The sequence below is a fragment of the Macaca nemestrina genome, chromosome 8 (assembly GCF_043159975.1).
Source record: "Macaca nemestrina isolate mMacNem1 chromosome 8, mMacNem.hap1, whole genome shotgun sequence".
NCBI classification, from domain to species: domain Eukaryota; kingdom Metazoa; phylum Chordata; class Mammalia; order Primates; family Cercopithecidae; genus Macaca; species Macaca nemestrina.
In genome coordinates this window covers 137843805-137866344 of record NC_092132.1, presented here as the reverse complement: position 1 = coordinate 137866344, position 22540 = coordinate 137843805, and the positions used below count along the sequence as shown (strand labels likewise).

Genomic DNA, 22540 nt, shown 5'->3' with positions numbered 1-22540 from the left:
TCCCATTGGCCAATAGTATTGTGTTATGTGGTTATACCATTTTTTATTTATCTACACACCAACTGATGGACTTTTGAGTTCTTTCCATTTTCTGGCTAATATAAATAAAACTGTGAATGAACATTTACATATAAGTTTTTGTGTGAATATATAATTTTATTTTTCTTAGGCAGGTAACTAGAATTGAAATTGCTGGGTCCTATGGTATATTTACATTTAACATTTTAAGAAACAGCCAAACTTTTCCCAAGCAGCTACACCACCATTCTACCTTAAACTTTAAATTTCCTGAGTACCAGGTAAAGGACAATCACGGTGCTTTGAAAAAGACTACATTTGCTAATCAAATTAGAACATAAACCTCTGCTAGCTCTTAGCTCTTACCAGTTAATATACTTCCATCATTCTATTATTTCATATTATCCCATCTATTGCTAAAGTGATATAATTTGATAAGCAAAATTGATCTATAGAGACACCAAAATTAAATGGTAGTTACTTGGAACTATTTGGAGATTCAAATTCAAATGGGCCGTTAAAAGTTACTTTTCTTTTTTTTTGTAAATCTTCTTTAAAAAACCCAGAAGCCTTCATATCACTCCTTCGTTTCTTCTGAAAAATTCCATCAACATGGTGAAGAGATCGAGACTAATAAGTACAATTATATGACACAGAGATCCTTCAGTAAGCCATCTCTGTAAACAGGCAGAAGGGAGTCCTTCCATTTAGTCTTTAGAACAGTGACATTTCTGTGAAAAACAGTATTTTATGTGAGACTGTTGCTTGAGTAGTCCATGAAGGATAAAGAAACAAGGAAACTAAACACTGTTCACAGATCAGCAGATGTCTTCCCTCCTCAAGTGAATTCTGCATTGTCAAACTCAGCAGAGCCAAGATATAACCATGACGTTAAACAGAGTTCTTAATACCAGGACTGAAACGTTCAGCCTTTCACAAAGAGAGAAATCTAAATTTCACTTGTATTTTTTAAAAGAAAATCTACATTGAATGGAAGAGCAAGGCCTCCCCCTAGTGGATAGTTAAAAAATTTTGTTTTTTTTTACAGTCTCACTTGGCATTCATATGGTAAAATGTCATCATGGATATAGAGAGTGAAGGACAAAACAGCAATGTTGAGAATTAGCTCTCACTTACTAACGAAGCCCGTTAAAACTTGAAAGTAATTCCACAATCTTTCAGGGACACAGGGAAAGGTACAGTCACCAAAAATACATTTAGAAATAAATGTAGGCAATAAAAGTGAGAGGAGGCAAACTTTAAAGATATGAAGAACATTTAGCTAGATGATTAAAAATTTGTGTGTATAAAAAATCCTCAAGACCACATGAATTACCATATCGATGTTCCTCAGTTTCAGGCAATCAGAGGAGTTATTTTCCACCATCAGCTCTGTAGATAGCACAGATTTTTCCTTCTTTTCTTTTTTTTTTTTTTTTTTTTTGACAGACTCTTGCTCTGTTGCCCAGTCTAGAGTGAGCACAGTGGTGTGACTCTAGTTCACTGCAGCCTCGAGTTCCCGGGCTCAAGTAATCCTCCTGCCTCAGCCCATCAGAGTGCTGGTATTACAGATGTGAACCACTGCAGCCAGCCAAGTGTGCTTTTAAATCACGTCACTTTCAAAAGCAATTATAGGACTTATAACCATAGATAATAATTTCCAAATTGTATGGCCACTATAAGTTGATTAAAAGTCAAAATTTATGCTAACAAAACAAAATTTATGCTAACAAAACAATTTATGTTAACAAAACAAAATTTATGCTAACATTTGAGGACTCACTGTGTTCTAGGCACTGGTAAAGGCTTGATACAAATTATCTTCTATAATCTCCAAAACAATCCTATTCTTCTCCCTTGGTAAAAAAGAAGAAATTGCGCCTTCACCACAGAAATAGCAGAGCTGGAATTTGTCCCAGGAAGTCAGACCCCACAGGCCATGTTCTTAAGCTCTGAATGAAAAGAGAAAAAACACAATATAAAGTGAACGCACAGTGAGAAATTTTTACATTTTACATTGTGCTGTTTTTCAGGAGAAAGCGCATGCTGTTCTAATTTATATTATTTATTTGCTATTTTTCAAGAAATTTCAAACTTCCCAATTCAGTGTTAGAACGGAAATGGGAATCAGAAGCTCTGAGCTCTTTTTCTGTCTCTACCGCCCCTTTGACATCAGACCAGTTTTTAACCTTTCTAATAAAATGACCTGTATCCTTGTGATACGGTTTGGCTCTGTATCCCCACCCAAATCGCATCTTGCATCTCCCATAATTCCCATGTGTTGTGGGAGGAACCCTGTGGGAGATAACTGAATCATGTGGGTGGGTCTTTGCCATGCTGTTCTCGTGATAGGGAATAAGTCTCACGAGATCTGATGGCTTTAAAAACGGGAATTTCTCTGCGCAAGCGCTCTTGTCTTGTCTGACACCCTGTAAGACGTGCTTCTCGCCTTCTGGCTTGATTGTGAGGCCTCTCCAGCCACGTGGAACTCTAAGTCCATTAAACCTCTTTCTTTTGTAAAGTGCCCAGCCTGGGGTATGTCTTTACCAGCAGTGTGAAAACGGACCTTGTCTAGTGCTCTTGGCATTGAAGCCTTATGGTGTCCTATTGAAGTCAGTGGGGATACAATAGGTCATCCCTAAGTGGGTATGTTCCTCCTGCCCACTGCAAGGCAACCATAACAGAGTATAAAACATGAGCCCAAACCTCCATGTATAAAAGAAACGCACTTGAGAGAGCATGAAGATCATTTGGTTCAACATCCCTGTGGCTCTATTTCCTTTACCGTATAATATCGTTGACTAGGACTCAGTGTTTCCCCACAGCGGTGCTTTTAGCCTTTGACGCAATTCATGGTTGTTGAGGATTATCCCATGAATGGAAGATAGTTAACATCTTGGGCCCCACCTTCAAAATGCTACTAGAGCACTGCACAGTTTCAAACACATCCCTAGGAAAAAACAGTAAAACCCTTTGTCAAAAACGTTGCCAAAATTTCTAGAATCTTTATCTCGCACTTAGCCCAGAGAATAAACATCTTAGTCAGAAATAGAGAAACATGGAAGACAAAAAACGCATAGGCGCTTTGAGTCCACCAGTCAACAGCATATACCGATTGCTGGTGGGGTTCCCTGTATCCAGCGAGGAAGACAGAAAGCAAAGCCAAGAAAAGTACATGAAATATGTGGTAGTGGTTCCTGTTGCGATCATGCAGAGTTAGAGACTGGCATTCAAAATATAGAACTAGGATGTATGGTCCTCAACATGAAAATAATCGTTGATTCGACACAGAAAAATACAACACAGGATTGATGGCCACAATGTGTATATGTATTGTGTGTGTAAAGGGTAGAATATTTCAGACGCCCTGTGTTAACCAAAAACTAAAATTCTTTTCTTCTTTTTCTATAACTCAACCTCAATTTCAATACACTATTTCACATAATAACAAAAATTTGGTCTAATCATTCAAAACAAACTCCAAGGTTTTCTCGGTGATTTCTTATGTAATCTCAATATTCTCTTTCATTCCTTTTCCATTTGTGGAGGTGAGAGGCTAATAATAGTAATAATTATAACAATAGCTAAAATATTAAGCTATTATTAACTACTTAAGGTGCAACCCCTCCCTCCCACCACTCCCTGCTTTCTCATCCCCAGACAACTGATCTTCTTTCTATCGTGATAGATTAGTCTGCATTTTTATATATAATTTTATATAAATTGAATACCATATGTACTCTTTTTGTTTGGCTTCATTCACTCAACATAATTGTTTTGAGATTCATTCACATTGTTGCTTGTATCAATAACTCATTCCTTTTTATTGTATGAATATACCTCAATCCATTCAACGGGTAATGGAAATTTTTGGTTGTTTCCAGTTTGTAACCATCACAATAGAGTCTCTGCGAATATTAAGGTACAAGCTTTTTGGTGGACGTACGTTTCCACTTTCCTTCTACTCTTCCTAGGAGTGGAATGGAGGGGTCATAGGTAGGTGTACATACATCTTTTTAAGAAAATGCCAAACTGTTTTCCAAAGTGCTTTTATTATTTTACATTCCCACCAGTAATGTATTAAGAGTTACAGTCCCTCCAGCAAACTAACAAGGAACACAAAACCAAACACCACATGTTCTCACTCATAGATGGGAGGTGAACAATGAGAACACATGGACACAGGGAGCGGTATATCACACACCGGGGCCTGTCGGGGGCTTGGGGTCAAGGAGAGGGAGAGCATTAGGACAAATACTTAATGCATACGGGGCTTAAAACTTAGATGATGGGTTTACAGGTGCAGCAAACCACCATGGCACATGTATACCTGTGTAACAAACCTACAGGTTCTGCACGTGTATCCCAGAACTTAAAGTAAAATTAAAAATAAAAAAAAAGTTTACAGCCCCCCAATATGTAATATGCTCAGACTTTTAAAATTTCAGTCATTTCAGTGGGTGAGTAGTGATAACTCATTGTGGTGTAATTTTCATTTCCCTAGTGACTAATGATCTTAAGCCTCTTTTGATGTGTTTATTTATCATCTGTATAACTCCTTTGATAAAACATCTGTTTGGATATCTTGCCCATTTTCTACTATGCTATTTCTTTTTATTAGAAGACATTTTTATGTTCTAATTACAAGTTATTTATCAGATTCATGTTTGCATTATTTTTTCCTGGTTTACTTGCTTAACAGAATAAAATGTTTTAGTTGGTAATGCACAATATTGATTATTTTTCTCTTATGAATTGTGTTTTTGGTGTTGTATTTAAGAAATCTTTTCCAAGGCCAAGACCACTAAAGTTTTCTCCTATGTTATCCTCTAGAAGTCCTATACTTTTTGCCTTTTTTTTTTCTTTTTTTTTTTTTTGAGACAGAGTCTCGCTCTGTCACCCAGGCTGGAGTGCAATGGCAAGATCTTGGCTCACTACAACCTCCGTCTCCCGGGTTCAAGCAATTCTCCTGCCTCAGCCTCCCTAGTAGCTGGGATTACAGGCATCCGACACCATGCTAGGCTAATTTTTGTATTTTTAGTAGAGATGGGGTTTTACCATGTTGGCCAGGCTGGTCTCAGATTCCTGACCTCAGGTGATCTGCCTGTCTCAGCCTCCCAAAGTGCTAGGATTACAGGTATGAGCCACCACGCCCAGCAATTTTAGCTTTTATATTTAAGTCTATGCACCATTTCAATGTAATTTTTGTTGATGTTGGGAGGTAAGAGTCGATTATTGGGTTTCTGCATGCGGTTACATGATTGTTCCCAAACCATTTGTTGCAAAGATTATACTTTTCCCCATTGAACACATTCTATTAACCTCTTTTTCTATCCTTACACCAAAATCACACTCTCTTGCTCACTGCACATTTATATACTACGTTTTAAAATCAGTTAATGAAGACCTCCAACTTTCTTCTTTTTCAACATTGTGTCAGAATTTCTACGTCCTTCGCATTTCCATAAAAATTTTAGAATAATGTTAATTGCCTGAACAAAAGGCTTTCTAAGGTTTTGGTTATCATTGTGTTACATATGTAGATCATTTTGAGGATAATTAATAACATTGAAACTTATGATCAAAACACAGTATATTCTCCAATTATTTAGGCCTTCTTTAAGTTATCTTAGCAATGATCAGTAGTTTTCCAAGAATGAGTCTTGAGACTCTTTCGTTAAGTGTATTCCTCATTATTCCAATGGTATTTTTAATGTACTTTTTAAATTTATATTCCTAATTGTTTGCCACCCATATATACAAATACAATTTAATTTTATATTTGTATCTTGTCATCTGTAGATATAATTGGTTTTACTTCTCCCTGTTTTATCGGCATGACTTTTGTTTGTTTTTCTTGCCTATTGTATTGGATAAGAACCTCTAGTACAATAACTGAGCAAAAGTAATTAAAGCAGACATCCTTATTTTCTTTCTGTCCTTAGAAGGAAAGCATTCAGTCTTTCACCATTAAGTTTGATGTTAACTGTAGGTTTCTCACAGATACCCTTTACTAGGTTAACAAAGCTTCCTTCTCTGCTAATTGTTTTCTTTTCAGAAATGAATGTTGGACTTTGCCAAAGCTTCTTCCACATCTACTGAAGTGATCATATGGTTCTTCTGTAATCTGTTAATGTGGTAAATTACATAGGTTGATTCTCAGTGTTAAACCAACCTTGCAGTCTTGGATGAATTCTACTGGATCATTATGTGATATCTTTTTAAAATACTGTTAGGTTTGGCTGGGCGTTGTGGCTCATGCCTGTAATCCCAGCACTTTGGGAGGCCAAGGTGGGTGGATCACTTGAGGCCAGGAGTCTGAGACCAGTCTGGCTAACATGGTGAAACCCCCTCTCCACTGAAAATACAAAAATTAGCTAGTGCCCACCTGTAATGCCAACTACCTGGGAGACTGAGGCAGAAGAATTGCTTGAATCCGGGAGGTGGAGGTTGCAACGAGCCAAGATCGCCACTGCACTCCAGCCTGGGCAACAGAGCAAGACTTTGTCTCAAAAAAAAAAAAAAAAAAATTGTTGGGTTCAATTTACTAAACTTTTTGCAAAATGTGTGCATCCATGTTTATTTAGCCATTGGTTTGTAGTTCCCTTGAAATTTCTTTGGAAAGATTTTCTGGAAAAGGTTGTATCAAATTGGTACTATTTATTTGACATGATTAACACATATTAACATATTTTAACTCTTAATCTCCATGAAAACAATATGAAGCGGACCATTATCATCATTTTACAGAGTGATAAATTCCCTTGCACTAGGGTCATAACTTATAAATCATGGGGCCAGAATCAAAACTTTGTCAGTCTAATAAAGACCAACTACTTCACCATACTAATTTCAAGTACAGTCAAAATGAAATCAATACCTTTAATATATAAGTAGTATATATTTGATAATCCCATTTAAGCTTGTATTGTTCATAGACTGAGATCTTGGCAGAAAGAGTGGAGGACCTTTGCTAAGGATATATCTAGTTCTTTGGAAATAACAGTATCTAACAGCATGTTAAAATAGGAAACTTTTCTTGCCCTAACTTTTGGTGAGGTCCCCAAAGGCTCAGAAACAAAATTAAACGTTCAAATTTGCAAAAATGATGTTTAAAAGCTTTTTATGAGCCTTAGTTCCCAATCAGTCAAGGGGTGGTAGTAGAAGAGGCTGAAATATGTGAAAGCTGGATAGTTGAGGCATTCTCCCACCTACTCCTCTTTGCCAGAAGTCTAGAAAGAGGAGATTTGAGAAGACCACCTGTAGCGCTACCTATTGTGTGAGAAGCAAAGAAGCTGGTGTCTGACTTAAGGCTGAGTAGAGCAAATGCAGAAATCTATCCTGTGAGCTGCTTACAATGTCAGGACAAGAAAAGCGCAGTAAAGAAGGCAGCTATTCTTTCATAATTTAGATTGGCAATGATGCATGAGTTGCCTGAGAGAAAAGTGGATGTTCTAGAAGAAGTTCAACAGGTCAAAGTCCCCTGAAGAGCTCATTCCCAAAAAATAAAAATAAGAAACAAAACAAACAGCTAGGGTAAGGGGACCTCAGCAATAAGAAGCTATGGGTGGTACCTTTGGGTGTTGATGCCTGTTGTGAGACCTCGATTCTTTTCTTCTTAGTTTAAAATAATTTAAACAAGCGACACACAGGAAAAGAGATGCAGCATAGAGTAATTCATTGCAAAGGAAAAACAAATATTTTGAAAGTTAAGTGCAGAATAGGCAATACACACTGAGAGGGGAGTCAGGATGACCTGCCCGTGAGGATGAGACAGCAAAGACTGGCACTAGGAAGACTCCCTTTATGGGAATCTTACATAATTATCCATGAGCAAGCAGGAAGAGGTGTCTGGGTGGTCCTCTGGGCACATAGGCACAGTAGCTGTACAAGTTTGTTCATATGTCACGTATCTCATTACCATTTTAAATCTCCACCCAGGGTGTGTGTTTTTTAGTATTATAGTGAGCACAGGGTCAGTCTGAGGACAGATAAAATCAAAGTGCACATGCTCCCTACTGGGGAAATTCCCTACTGGAGATAGCTTTGCTTGAATGAGCTGCACTACAGTGCAAATGAGGGGGCTTATTGTTTTGACTGTATGGTCACCATGGTAGATGCATCTCAAGGACACCATAGTGGATGCATCCCAAGGACATGGCTATTTCCATGACTATCTATCCTGCCCCACAGAGGCTCTGAGGATGAATTACAAGAAGTTAGCTGGAGAGTGAATCTCCCATGAGAGGATTGCAGCAGAGGGCAGCCAAGAACTCACCCCACAAAAAAAAAAAAAAAAAAAAAAAAAAATCCTGTTTGAACATCCATCATTCTCAAAGAAAAAAAAAAAAAGTACATCTATTAGGTATGCTTCATTTAAAAATTGTGAATCATTATCTATAAGTATGATTGGTCATAGGGGGTGTGTGTGTGTGTGTGTGTGTGTGTGTGTGTGTCTTAGGTTTTGATAATGCTTTTATGTTGGCTTTGTACAAGAAATGTTCTGTTGTGGCACAAGTAATACTGTTTTCTTCTGGTCTTACCACCTTAGATGAGACTTAAAGAGGCCCAGAGAACAGCCTGTGTTCTTGGTAAAACCACCTTTCCTACTCACTCTCACCTACAAACCCCTACAGCATTCTCATTGACCACCGTAAAGTAACTTACAGGCCAGTGACAAAAAGTAGTCTATTATATGGAACATATAATTCACTGTTCCCTCGTTGCTCCCAAGAACCCAACATTATGCCTTCATTCCACTCACCTCAACAATCCAATCTTATCAAACACACTGCTCTACCAGATTTTTAACCTCCTAACACTTGGTACATCCACAATCTAAATCCAATACCCAACCTCTCCCAAGTCCCCTATATTCCTTCTCTGAAACTCATATTCATCAGTGTAATCTATAATATCTTCAGCCTCTTCTTTGAGCATTATTCGTCCTTCTTCATGAACGCAGTCTGTCTTCTAGGAACACTGATATTATGTAACTCTCTCAAGTAGAGGTGATTTTTCTCCATACTATATGTGCCACCAAACCTAAAGGTAGATTAGATGTCAGACTTTTTCCTTCTTGCTACATCCAAACATCTTACCCCCTATTTCTTAAAACTCCCTTGATAAGTCAGAGCACATGCCATCAGAACATGATGCCCTTAATGTGCTGAGAATTGTAGCACTCAGCTATGACTTTCTTTCAACTGCTATCATCAATTTCGGTAACTCACTATGCCTGTAGAGTCAACATCTTGCCCCTCCAGTTTCTTAATCTCTTTGCTTTCCATAATTTTCTCCTACATCCTGCCTCTTCCACTAACAACGACACCATCTTCAATATCTGGGTTTCGATCACCCCCTTCTCTGATAATTACTTCCTATGATGACTTCCAATTAAGTTGGAATTATGATCATTGGAATTATGGAAGGGATATGGAATTATAATAATTCCAGTAAGCTTCACTCCTATTACTCAATGCAATGTCAAACTCACTGTATCTGTCAATCCACTGAGCTGGCCACCTTTTTATGCTCCAACATGCATCTCACGCCCTCCCTTCCCTCCTTACCCTGCTTAGATCTCATGACCTACCATCAAAATGACTAACGCACATACCCTCAGCCCCTTCATCCGCTTTTTCTTCTTTACACTCATCTAACAAGATATCAACCCTGATTAAATTCAATTCCAAGTACAGCTCCAAGTTCTACATGTTTATTCATCTCTTAATTGATTGGATTTCTACATTAAGTACTTTTTCCAGGAAGAATTCATGGATGCTGTATTCCGTAGGTCCTTGCATTTCCAAGACCATCCATCTGTAATCTTCATACCTTAACTGAAATGAGCCGGGTATCAATATTTTTATTCAAATTTTTTTTCTCTCTCAACAGTCTAAATATTCCTCCACTGTCCTCTGGCACTGAAAGCTTGCATGGAAAATTTCTGAAACCAGTCTGGTGTTTAGTTCACTTTTTCTCTTGAATCCTGAACATTTAAGTATCCCTAAGAATCAGTAAGTTCGCCTTATATAGATTGATATTGATTGCCATGGAACATGGTGCACCTTTCCATTTTCAGATGTTACAACTTACTGATTTCTTTATAGTGGAAAAGCTGGGTTGTGGGGGTGGTTGTTTTATCACTATATCTTGGAATATTTTTCTGTGTGTTTTTTTTTTTAAATCCAGAAGAGGTTTTTTATTATATTGACCATATTTTCTGTAAATTCTTTCATGCTTTATCTTTTTTCTTTGCGTTATCTGAGTTATTTCCAGCCTCTTTGTCATGGTTTAATTTTGAACAATGCCTACCTCACTATTTTTTATTAGTTCCAATATTATGTCTTTTTATAGTCAATTCATTTCCCTAGTTCTCCCATACTATTCTCTTGTCCGTTATCTTTTCATCTTTGAGTTATGGTTTTATATATTCTATACATTTTATAATTTTTTTAAAAATGCAAAGCATTAGTTGTGAATGTTTTTCTTTTGCTTTCTAGGGCATGTTCTCATTTGGAGTACTACACATGAGAAGGTCATTTATTTCATTTTTTAAATAATGATAGGAACTTCTCATAGTTGTTATCCTATTTCTTCTCATTTTGCTCATATTAGACATGGCAGCTCTTCTCTTTGCCCATGTGTGAGCTCTTTTTGAATCTCTTCTTATCTTATCTGCAATCTAAGAGTGTTGTCTTACCTTCAGAGGGTCAGCCTGAAGACTGGGTACTGAAAGGTCACACTCACTCTGCTCTTCTTTTATCTGAGACTGAGAAGGTAGAGAGAGGAAACTACGGGCAGTTAGGAAGGATGAAGTTGCTCTCTTCTCTATTTTCTTGTTGATTTTTTAAAATCCTGTTGTGTATTTTGTTTTTTCCAGTGAAACGTTGACTTATTTCCTTAATTTGGAGTGAGCTGCTGAATCTTACCTCTACAAAATATCACTCATTCTTATTAGGCTTTATTCCTCTTTCAACTGAATATTAAGCTTCTAAGTTCAAATGGGAGTCTTTTAGGCTAGCCATTAATCTTTTCCTGCTCTGTAAATGGGAAGATAAAAAATATTATGAGAGATTAAATTAGTAAATCTAGTTAGATTTTATCTCAGAATGAAAATACAAGCTGGAAAGTTGGAGAATGCTGTACAACCCTTCTAAACTCCAACATGTTCATAAGCTCAACTTTCTGAAATTGATATTAATATTGTCATTTCTTACTAACAAAGACTGCAGAGAAGCTTTAGGGATTCTTTTTTCCTTTCTTTCTTTTTATTTCATCCTATTGACAAACAGGAAACATCTCCACTATACCATGATCTTAAGCACTCCTTTCAAACTCATATCTAGCCCTTCTTCCTAACCCATTTAGGGGGTAAAAAGTTGCTGAGTTCAAAGTCCTAACATCCTAAAGGACTTCTTTCTAACTTAAGTACTAAAAAAGTTCTTATCAAAGCATATATGGATTTACGATATCAAAGGCTTCCATAGAAACCTCTAATTTGACTCAGATGAAAAGTTTAGTCCTATTAAAATGAAAACATTAAAGCAATAAGGTAAAAGCATCATTTCCATTGCTTTAGTAACCAGTGGCTTCTAAGTAACCTTTAAATTTGAATCTCTTTTAAAAACCAGAAACAGCCCAGGCACAGTGGTTCACGCCTGTAATCCCAGCACTTTGGGAGGCCAAGGCGGGCAGATCATGAGGTCAGGAGATCGAGACCATCCTGGCTAACACAGTGAAACCCCGTCTCTACTAAAATAAAAAAAATTAGCCGGGTGTGGTGGCGGGCGCCTGTAGTCCCAGCTACTCGGGAGGCTGAGGCAGGAGAATGTTGTGAACCCGGGAGGCGGAGCTTGCAGTGAGCAGAGATGGGGCCACTGCACTCCAGCCTGGGCGACAGAGCAAGACTCCATCTCAAAAAAAAAGAAAAATGTGTTCGTCAATGGATGAGATAAACAAAATGTGGTGTGTGTGTGTGCGCGCACATACACACACTTCAGTGGTATAAAAAGAATGAAATCCTGTCTTTTGCCGCAACATGGATGGAACTGGAGGCCATTACCTTAAGTAGAATAACTCAGAAACATAAAGACAAATACTGTATGTTCTCACTTAGAAGTGGGAGCTGAACAATGTCTACACATGGACATGGAGTGTGGAATAATAGACATTGGAGATTCAAAAGGGTGGCAGGGTGGGAAGGAGGTGAAGAATGAGAAATTACTTAACAGGAACAATACACACTGTTGGAGTGACAGTTACAGTAAAAGCCCAGGCTGCACCCCTAAATTAAATATCCATGTAACAAAATTGCACTGTTAACCCTTAACTATATACAAATAAACAAAAAGAACTTGTCTATTCTTTCCTCTCCTGCTTCATTTCTACATGTTAAATCCTATTTAGCCTTCAAGGCTTGGATCAAATATGCTGGTACAAAGCCTTCTTTGGGATTCTATAAATAATTAATCTCCTCTCTAGATAACTTTTTAGTTATTATTTATTATTATTCTCAGTTTATGGTTAATAACTATATTATTTTATTATGATATAATTACTACTATTACTATTCTCATTTTATACTTATTATTGTCATTTGAGTACTCTCATTTATACTTTCTATAAATTCCTTGAGAGCAAGTTTGCTGTGAAGGGATTTATAGAGTGAGAGTACAAATGAGACTAATGAGTTGACCATAAAATAAAAATGTCATGCTCATTTTCGTTTTCAAACTCAGAGCTCATGACCTGCTATGGTTTGAATATTTGTGTCCCCGCCAAGATTCATACGATGAAACCTGTTCACCAATGTGATGATGGTGGGAGGTAGGGCATGACGGCAGAGCCTTCATGAATGGAATTAGTACCCCGATGAAAATGGTCCACAGAGAGCTGCCGCTCCCCTTCCACCATGTGAGACACAGCAAGAAGACGCCATCTGTGAGAAAGGGCCTTCACCAGACACTCAACCTGCCAGCACCTTGATCTCAGACTTCCCAGTTGGAGAAATTCTGGAAAAAATGTATTTTTCCAGAAAGGGGAAAATTAAATTTCTGTTGTTTATAAGCTATCCAGTTTATGGTATTTTGTTACAGCAATTAAAACAGACTAAGACAGGCTCTATCAATAATAATTTCTGCATAGTCTGAAAGCTCAGTGACAGCAAGAACCAAGTAGGCCTTATTGATCAGAACTGTATCACCACCACTTGACATAGTGCCCTTAGCTAACTATTTTGAAATGAATGTTAAATAAAGGAGTAATTACTGAATTGATTTAAGTCTTCATTGTTAGTTTTAATTTGAAAGACATTTAAAATTCACTGTTTGGTCGGAATATGCAGCAATGAATGAAGTTTGAGGAAATGTTATTTATATGTAGTGGCCATAGGGATATGTCTTCACATAGTGACATCCTTTGCCAAAAGTAATCCAACAGAAAAAAACACACCCTTGTTTGGTTATCTGGCATTAAAAAATAATGTAAGGCCAGTCACGGTGGCTCATGCCTGTAATCTCAGCACTTTGGCAGGCTGAGGCAGGAGGATCATTTGAGGCCAGGAGTTCCAGACCAGACTGGGCAAATGGCAAAACCTCATCTCTATCAAAACTACACAAATTAACCAGGCATGGTGGCACAAGTCTGTAATCCTAGCTAGTCAGGAGACTAAGGCATGAGAATCATTTAAACCTGGAAGGCAGAGGTTGCAGTGGGCCAAGATCACACTGCTGCACTCCAGCCTGGGCAACAGAGTGAGACTTCATCTCAAAAAAATAATAATAATAACAATAATCATCATTTAACAGTGAAGATTCTATCCTTGGTTATCATGCATCAACACAAATAATTCATAATTTTGCTCAAATGCCAAGAGAAATTACAGTCGTCTCTGTATCCAACTGCCAATAAAGTTTTGCAAATCTAGAAATTATGATATACAAAATATCTTTATGAGTTAATATTGCTAACACTTGTGGTGGTTACAAGAGAGGGAGATGTTATTGACTTGCTGTAGTTTTATCATTCATGTAGACATGATCTTCAAAGGGTGAGAAAATACAAATGTCTGTAATTGTCTTTTCCTAACTTGTTAATAACAGTCATATTTGTTTAAGTCCTTCTAGTTTGTGAAATTATTCCATGCATTAACTTATCAAAGTAACCAAAAGTCATTGACAGCTGATCCAGAAAAGAATATGGATGGCTGGAGTAGCATTCAGGAAATTCAAGACTTTAGTTTCCTCATCTGTAAACTAGATAATTGCAATATATGATCTTTGAGGGCCCGTGGGTTCTAACCTTTCATTATTTTTAACAATGTTTGTAAGTTGAGTTAGGGAACTAACCAAAAAGAAAACGTTTCAGAATGTTTCGAAGTCATGTCAGCCTTCAAGCTAAAATTACAGCCTCCTATTCCAGAGTAACTTTTATTTTAAAGAATGCAACACTTTGCGAGTGTTTACATTCTTTTATGGTTCAATAAACCTTTAAGTTCACTGTTTTATAGACCAAATCAATCCAGCCTGGTTTGTCTGTGTAAATAAAGTTTTATTGGAACACAGCCACACCCACTCATTCACATATTGTCTACGGCTATTTTTGCACAATAATAATAGAGTTAAGTAGTTGCAACAGAGACCTTACAGTCCAGCGAAGCCTAGGATATTTACTATCTGGTTCACTGCAGAAAAAGTTTGCCAACCCTTGCTTTAAAACAATAACTTATTTGCATATATTGTTAAAATGTTAGTTCCTCCCCTCCCCCCAAAAAAAAAACTTTAAGAGAAGTGATTTCAACTTTTCTGATCAACCCTTAGCAATTTGTAAATTTATATTAGTAGTACAAGTTAAAATTATTTTTAAAAATTAATTTAAATGTGATTATGTTTCTATGAATCTAATATATAAATTTTTACAATTTTCTAATGTTTGCAATATTTGAAAAACACACTCGCAAGTAAAACTGCCCAAAATATCTTTCCTTTGTGAGTTCAGTATTCCGGTGAATCCTGTTCGGTAATATTTTTATTGATCAGTAGAGGGCGTGCTTGACTCAACGTAATTGTATGTACAGCGTACGCACAATTTAGCCTGGAAACAACAGGTCGAAGGCTGCCATGAAGGAAGTTAAGGGAGAAATTATGCTATTTTTGTGATGTTAGTGAAAAAGATTACAATACAAGAAAACTGGTCTATTACCATTTAACTGAAGGTAATGTTTTCCTCCTGAGAAGAAAATTACTCATCTACTCTTATCTTTTCTCATCTTAGCATTGGTTTGCAGGAACCTTGAATATTTTCAACAAGAGATAGCAACAATTTGGCTACAGAAAACGGGATTTTTTTTTCCACCAAGATGATACAGCACATCTTGTGATAGTGGCTACTCTCTCCACCCTCCATCTCTTTGCATTGTTGCCTGTGTACTGTTGCCATTAGCATTGAGAGAGCCATTGTCCATTGTAAGAAAATATAAAAGAAGATCATTAGAAGTTCAGGTTTCTGTAGTGGCTCTCTGGGTTTTTTGATCAACACAGAGGCTGTCTGAAAAGTGAAACATTTCCAAGGAGAATGTGCTGCCGAACTAAAGAATGCTAGGCCCCTAAAAAGAGTCTGAAAAAAACCCACCTACCAGCAGGCTAGACAAAGGGTGCAGGTTGCGGCCTCTTCTTTGAAAGACCTGATTAATGTGAGGTCTTGTTACCTGCTTTATCACTGTTTTGTTATGAGTGAAAGGTTTCAGCATTCTTAATTTGTCTTGCGGATGGGAAAAGGAAAGGCAAACTTGCCTGATGGGGGTCTGAGGGTGAGGTAGATCCATTTGCCCTCAGTGAAAAATAACAGACACAAAAGACACAGTTGATTCTACAGATTCATCCTGAACGTTTTTTTCTGAAAAAAACAGAGCCCACAGCACTCATTTCTTAGCCACTTATCTTGAAGAATAAGGTATAGGCTCCAGCAGTTGCAGAAAATAAAAGTTATTCATTATGCTAAAGCAAAAATAGATTCAAAGAACTAAATAGGAAAAAAAATCCGTTTTAGGAACTAAAGGAGAGGCGTAGAAAGATTAAAATGAGGAAATGATTTCACCTCATCATTGTAATTCCTGTTATTTAGTATGTTATTCTAAAGCACATTTAGGCTTAAGGTCTCTAGAAATAATCATCTTCTCGTGATATGTGCAATTTCAAAATTAATCACAAAGCAGTTTTCATACCATCTACAAAATTAGAACATATAAACCATGCTTTGGAGTTTTTTAAATGAGAAGCAGAATGTAGGCTTTTTACCGTATTTTACCTCTGGTTCCCTGAAATTTAAGTCTTAAGAAAATATTAGGAGATGTATACTACAGTTAATAGCAGATATCCAATATGTATTTTCAGTGAGTGAAGAGAGAAGGATAAGATGCTTATGCCGGCTACGTGTTTCATGAACATTGTCTAAGGAGGATGAAAACATAACAGACCATGGTACTTGGATTACTGTACTGCCAGTCACAGACAGCAAGCGAAACATATCATTGGGTTGTAATGTGGAAAATACCCCATAGTAAGTAAATAAATGAGACATAGTATTAAAAATACATGGCGTCTGACCCAGATAGCTAGCTATTCCACAAATAGTAGCTAGTAGTCATTATAGTGTAAGTACAATTTGGTTTGACTGAATTTATTTTGTCACCTTTTTATTAGTATTTTGATCTCATTTCTTTTTTTTTTTATTTCTAATATAAATTATCCTACCCTTTTGCTACTCATTATGGCTAGACTTTGGCATACATAAGAGAGAAAGTCATTGCAAATACCTATACCTACCTTTATGTGTCTATATTTGTATGCATACACAAAACTTTTTGCTGAAACAGATTAATTTTTGGTGAAACACATTAGCTCAGTGGTTAATCATTTTTGTTTCTTTTGCAATATTTAATGCCTTGAATAACAAAGTTATACAATTAGATTGTGTATACACTACGTTGTGAGCTCATTACAAGATGCATGTGTTTCTGATTTTTATATTCCCCAAGCCCAGTAGAGCTCTCACATGAAAGTCTGCTTTCAAGAAAGGTTTACCAAATGAGTGAACCTTGATCAGATACAACCAAACTTTTAAATTATTTCCTGACTCAACCAGTTATTTTTTATAAAGAAGATACAAATTCCCATTTTCCCAGAGCATATAACAGCTTCTCCTAGGTCTCATATCACCTAATAAGCACTCCATAATCTCTCTGAGTCCACCGTGGAAAGCATTAGTTCAGTGAAGGGAACTTTGTCAATTTAAAGCATGCAACAAGAATTATTGTCTCACGAGGAACAGAGTTCCATAAGATCAAAAAGAGAAGTAGAAATGCATATATACATACATACTTGTTCTAATGAGACTATCTGCTGGTCATGCCTGGTTGCCTTGAGTAGTGCCGTGGAAGCGTCTTGATGTGGGCTTGAGAGAAGTGTGGGCTTAAATCCTCACTCTGAGTTAACCTGAGCAAGAAATCTAACCTCTTTGAGACTCAATTTCCATGTCTGGAAAACAATGATAATAATATCTCACTATATTTCCTGAGGATCCTGGCAGATTTGATGGCCCTTCCTTCTTCCATCTGGATGGAAGCTACACATCGTTTGGAAGCGTTTGTTACTGTTCCAAACCACCAAGGCTTAAAAAGTTAGAAATCACTACATATTGCATGTTGAGCTCAGCTCACTTGCAAACAAATTCCTGCTTTGAGGGCAATAGCTGAGTCCTTTAGGATTTTCTCAGAAGTCCCAGGACTATCCCCAGAGAAGGCACATTCTCCCTCAGTTTTGTTTTAATTTATTGAGTTAGTAAGCAAGCCCTTCTGTGTGGCAGTCACTGTTTGAAGCACTTTGCTAACAATCACTGATTTGATCCCCTGAGGTTAATGCCACCCCATGAAATAGGGCTCTGCAGTCTTGTTCTATCTGGTAGTCCCTTCTTCATTCTTAAATAATTCAACCTTCATTCCTAAAGTAAATGTGGAGCGATGGCCGTAGTTGTTAACTGCAAGGACAAGCTTTCAGTGCACTGCAGAAAATTTCATGGAGAATGTTCAAAAAATAATAATTTGGAATTTTATCTTAAGAGAAAAGAAATTTCTTCCACCTCACCAAAGCCCTGCAATTGTCAGGAGAAATTTCCTGTCAGCAAGGCCAGATCCAGGAGAAGGGTCCAGATGTCTCTCTGCTGAACTAAACACCATTTGGCATCTCTCTCATTTTTACTGAAGCTTTGAAGTAAATAGCTCTAGAAGCAAATCTAGTAAATTACCTGAGTACTGAAACGTCTTTGATATTTGTCTTGAGAACACAGCAACATACTTCTTTGTCTCCTTCAGAACATTAGCTTCACCGCTTCTCAGAACCCTAAATGAAAGAAACAATGACAGACGGATTGGACAGCGAGCCTCACTTCCCTGGCACTGAATACAGACCAAAGTAGCCCAAGTACCCCTTTCCAAAGTCTTGAGACTGAAAAAATATATACATGATATGCATATGTATTCATATTTATTTATTAACTTCTTGGTTACACTAGAGCTGCTTTGTTAGAATATTTTAATATTAGAATAATACAGTGGTTATGATAGCAAGTTTGATTAAGAAGGTTACCTTGATTAGAATCCAAACTCAACCACTTACTAGCCGTGTAAATCTGGACAAGTTGTGTAAATCTTTTTGCCTCAGTTTCCCCAGTTGTAAAATAATTATAATAGAACCTACCTCAAAAAGTATGTTGTAAAGATTAAATGTTAATGCATCTAAAGCACTTAATATGTACCTAACTCATAGTAAATACTCAATAAATGATAGCTACCTGTATAACTCTTCTCCTGGGCCATTCACTGTAATTGAGCTAAATTTCTCTTTGTCAAGCAGGAAATGTACTGTTTTCCTAAAGTGTTTCTTGAAGCCCACTAGTCCCCGAAGTCTGACAAAAAGGAATTCTCTTTTTCATCTAATTTTGGGAAACATTACACTCGCCTTGGAAATTCAAAATGCACAGAAATATACTAAGGACTTTGACACATTTGTAATTTAAAAGTCTGTTTCATTTTGTTTAACATGATGAATGCCAAATATATAAGACCTCTTGACCCTTGAATTTAACAGTCACTCACTCATTTTTATTAATTCAGCTGTATACTCTTCATTTTAAGGTCTTAATTTTCTTGAAATGAGACCATTTCATTTTTCTTTCTTTCTTTTTCTTTTGAGACAAAACCTCACTCTGTCATCAAGGCTGGAGTGCCATGGCATGATTCTGGCTCACTGCCACCTCTGCTTCCCAGGTTCAAGCAATTCTCCTGCCTCAGCCTCCCCAGTAGCTGGGACTACAGGCACCTGCCACCACGCCTGTCTAATTTTTGTATTTTTAGTAGACACGGGGTTTCACCATATTGGCCAAGTTGGTCTTGAACTCCTGACCTTGTGATCCACCTGCCTCGGCTTCCCAAAGTGCTAGGATTACGGGCATGAGCTACCATGCCCAGCTGAGACCATTTCATTTTTCTTTAACATACATGGGACAGCAAACCATTGAAAGCACACAGGTATCTTGAGATGAAGAGATCATTCTCGACTATCTGAGCAGGTCCTAACGCCAGTGACAACTGTCCTTATAAGAGAAAGGTAGAGGGAGATTTGAGACACAGATGTGGAGAAGACACCATATAGGAGAGGCAATGTGGTCACAGAGGCAGAAATGGGAGGGATGTGGCCACAAGGCAAGGAATGCCAGCAGCCACCAGAAGCCAGAAGAGACAAGAAATGAATACTCCCCTAGAGCAGGGGTCCCCAGTCCCCATGCCATGGACTGCAGTGGTTCGCCACCTGTTAGGAACTGGGTTGCACAACAGGAAATGAGAGGTGGGTAAGCAAGCAAAGCTTCATCTATATTTATGGCCACTCCCATTGCTTAAATTACCCCCTGAACTTCGCCTCCTGTCAGATCAGCAGCAGAATTCTTCATAGATTCTCATAGGAGCACAATTTCTACTGTGAACTGCGCATGCAGGGGATCTAGGATCCACACTCTTTATGAGAATCTAATGCCTGATGATCTGTCACTGCCTCCCGTCACCTGCAGATGGGGTCGTCTAGTTGTAGGAACAAGCTTAGGGCTCCCACTATTCTTCATTCTGATTAGTTGTATAGTTATTTCATTATATATTATAATGTAATAATAATAGAAATAAAGTGCACAATAAATTTAAAGTGCTTGAATCCTTCCAAAACCATTCCCATCCCCTATCCATGGAAAAACTGTCTTCCATGAAACAGGTCCCTTGTGCCAAAAAGGTTGGGGACTGACACCCTAGAGCCTCCAGAAGGAACACAGCCCGGCTGACTGGATTTCTGACTTCTAGCTTCCAGAACTATAAGAGAATAACGTTCTGTTGTTTGAAGCCATGAAGTTTGTGGACATTTGTTATGGCATCCCTAGGAAATTAATACACCCAGTTTCACTATTGACAAAATGGTTTTAATAAAGGCACACCTTGCCCTGCCATTACCCTAACAGTGTTCTGAGGATCACCTGTGATAACGTAGGTGAGAAATCTTCCACAGCTTAAAGTACTCACACGGGTACGATGTAGCATTATCTTATTATCATGATACTGAATTCATGAACTCTTCTCCGACTGAAACAAGAATTCCAAATTCTGGTTGCTTGGCAACTTCTCGGCTTTCCCTTATTCCTTTGTTTCACTTGGTTTGGCTTGGTTTGATTTTATAAAAACTAGATCCATGATCCTCATCTCCTCCCAGTCAGTGCCCAATATGGCAAGTACTGAATTTCCTAGGAAAACCTCAGCCATACCTGTCATCCACTTCCTTCCTATGCAGGATAAATCCACAGAATTGATCTGAACAAGAATTGTTCTTCTCTCAAAACAAATCAAAGCTTAAATCAGTATATACAGATTTAGATCAAAACAAACCCATTGAAATAACAGGAAAACATTAAGATAAATTAAGAGAACTAACCCAGATTGCAAAGAAACACCTTGCATTATTAAGTCACTTGCTCCAGAGACATTTAACATTATATTTCAATTTAAAAAGATGTACTGGACACATTTTAATGGCATCAGCCTCTTTGGTTTCCAAAAATAAATATATTTGCTTTCCTCAAACTTTTTCCTGAAAACCACAAGAGCTCAAACCACAAGAACAAGGGCTTTTAAGAGTAACCAAATGCAATTAGAGGCACTGTCTTCCATACAGGGAGACACATGAGAGTCCTTCTTTGTTAAGACTGGCTTCCTTAACTCACTCGAGAAAAGAAGCTGGAAGATGGTACATCTGTCAGGAAGAATATTGAAAGAGCCAACTCGGATACTCTCACTTTCTCTTTGAAACTGTGTCCATTTCCTATTCATTTCAGCAACTGACTTTACCTACTCCCCATAGTGATCAAATTTCTCTTTGCTTTTAAAGAATCTTCACTTGATAGAATCTAGACTTGACAATATGCAGCTCCAGGTAGTAAACAATGAGAGTTTCCAAGGCATCTCTGACTATGGGATTCAAATTTAAATTTATTTCTAGAAACGGATTCTTCATCTCTCAAAACATCCTAAATGTTATTGGAAATTCAATACATGTGTAGGGAACTTTGCAAACACCAAGAGGTGTTTTCATTCCAACTCATCTTTTCTGCCACACTTTCACTTCACAGTCCTCACTACCATCTGGTAGTTCTGCCAGGGTTTTTCTCCAAATTGTTTCAATTCTTTAAGTGGGTATGTTGTGAGAACAGGATTGTTTTCCAATTTTATTTATGACTTACTCTACATGTATCTTAATTTAGTCCATAAGTCTCTGTAAAACTGCCCATTCCCTTATATAACATTGTTCCAAATCAAGGGTTTACAAAAGTAACTCCAATCTGGTGCACCCTATTTGCACATCATACACTCTTGTGTAAAGCTAAACAGGTAACAGGTAAAGAATGGGGGCCCGACATGGTGGCTGACGTGTGTAAACCCAGCACTTTGGGAGGCTGAGGCGGGTGGATCACCAGAGATCAGGAGTTTGAGACCAATCTGGCCAACGTGGTGAAACCCTGTCTCTACTAAAAATACAAAAATTGCCTGGCATGGTGGCAAGCACCTGTAATCCCAGCTACTTGGGAGGCTGAGGCAGGAGAATCCCTTCAACCCGGGAGGCAGAGCTTTCAGTGAGCCAAGATCCCACCACTGCATTCCAGCCTGGGCAACACAGTGAAACTCCATTGCTAAAAAAAAAAGAGAGAGAGAGAGAGAGAATTGGGAAGAGATTTTCAATGGCATGATGAGCCCATTAGCATAAGTCTAATGAAATTCCCACAATTTTCCCTATTAGAAACCAGCATTTTATGTCTTACATAATTCATTCTACAGTTTTTAAACACCAGATATGTGTCAGGTATGTGTTTAAGGGACTAGAATATATTAGTGAATTAAAGTAACAATCTCTGCCCTCAAACGGCTTACATTCAAGTG

General features: G+C 37.7%; 1 protein-coding gene across 14 annotated transcripts in view; it reads right to left on the bottom strand.

Annotated features, from left to right (window-relative positions):
• LOC105463752 (macrophage scavenger receptor 1) overlaps positions 1-20701 on the bottom strand; it is a 764939-nt gene extending 744238 nt beyond the window's left edge. For 10 of the 14 annotated variants that reach the window (XR_011607204.1, XR_011607203.1, XR_011607205.1 and 7 more), the window contains exons 1-4: positions 20590-20690; positions 18322-18416; positions 2804-2968; positions 1802-1970 (exon numbers count right to left, since the gene is read on the bottom strand). The gene's annotated coding sequence lies outside the window, so the exon portion shown is untranslated. Of the gene's footprint in view, positions 1-1801; positions 1971-2224; positions 2241-2803; positions 2969-18321; positions 18417-20589 lie in introns of those variants that run through there. The other 4 variants (XM_071068600.1, XM_071068603.1, XM_071068602.1 and 1 more) reach the window with 4 other exon arrangements.
• Positions 20702-22540: the final 1839 nt, after the last annotated feature.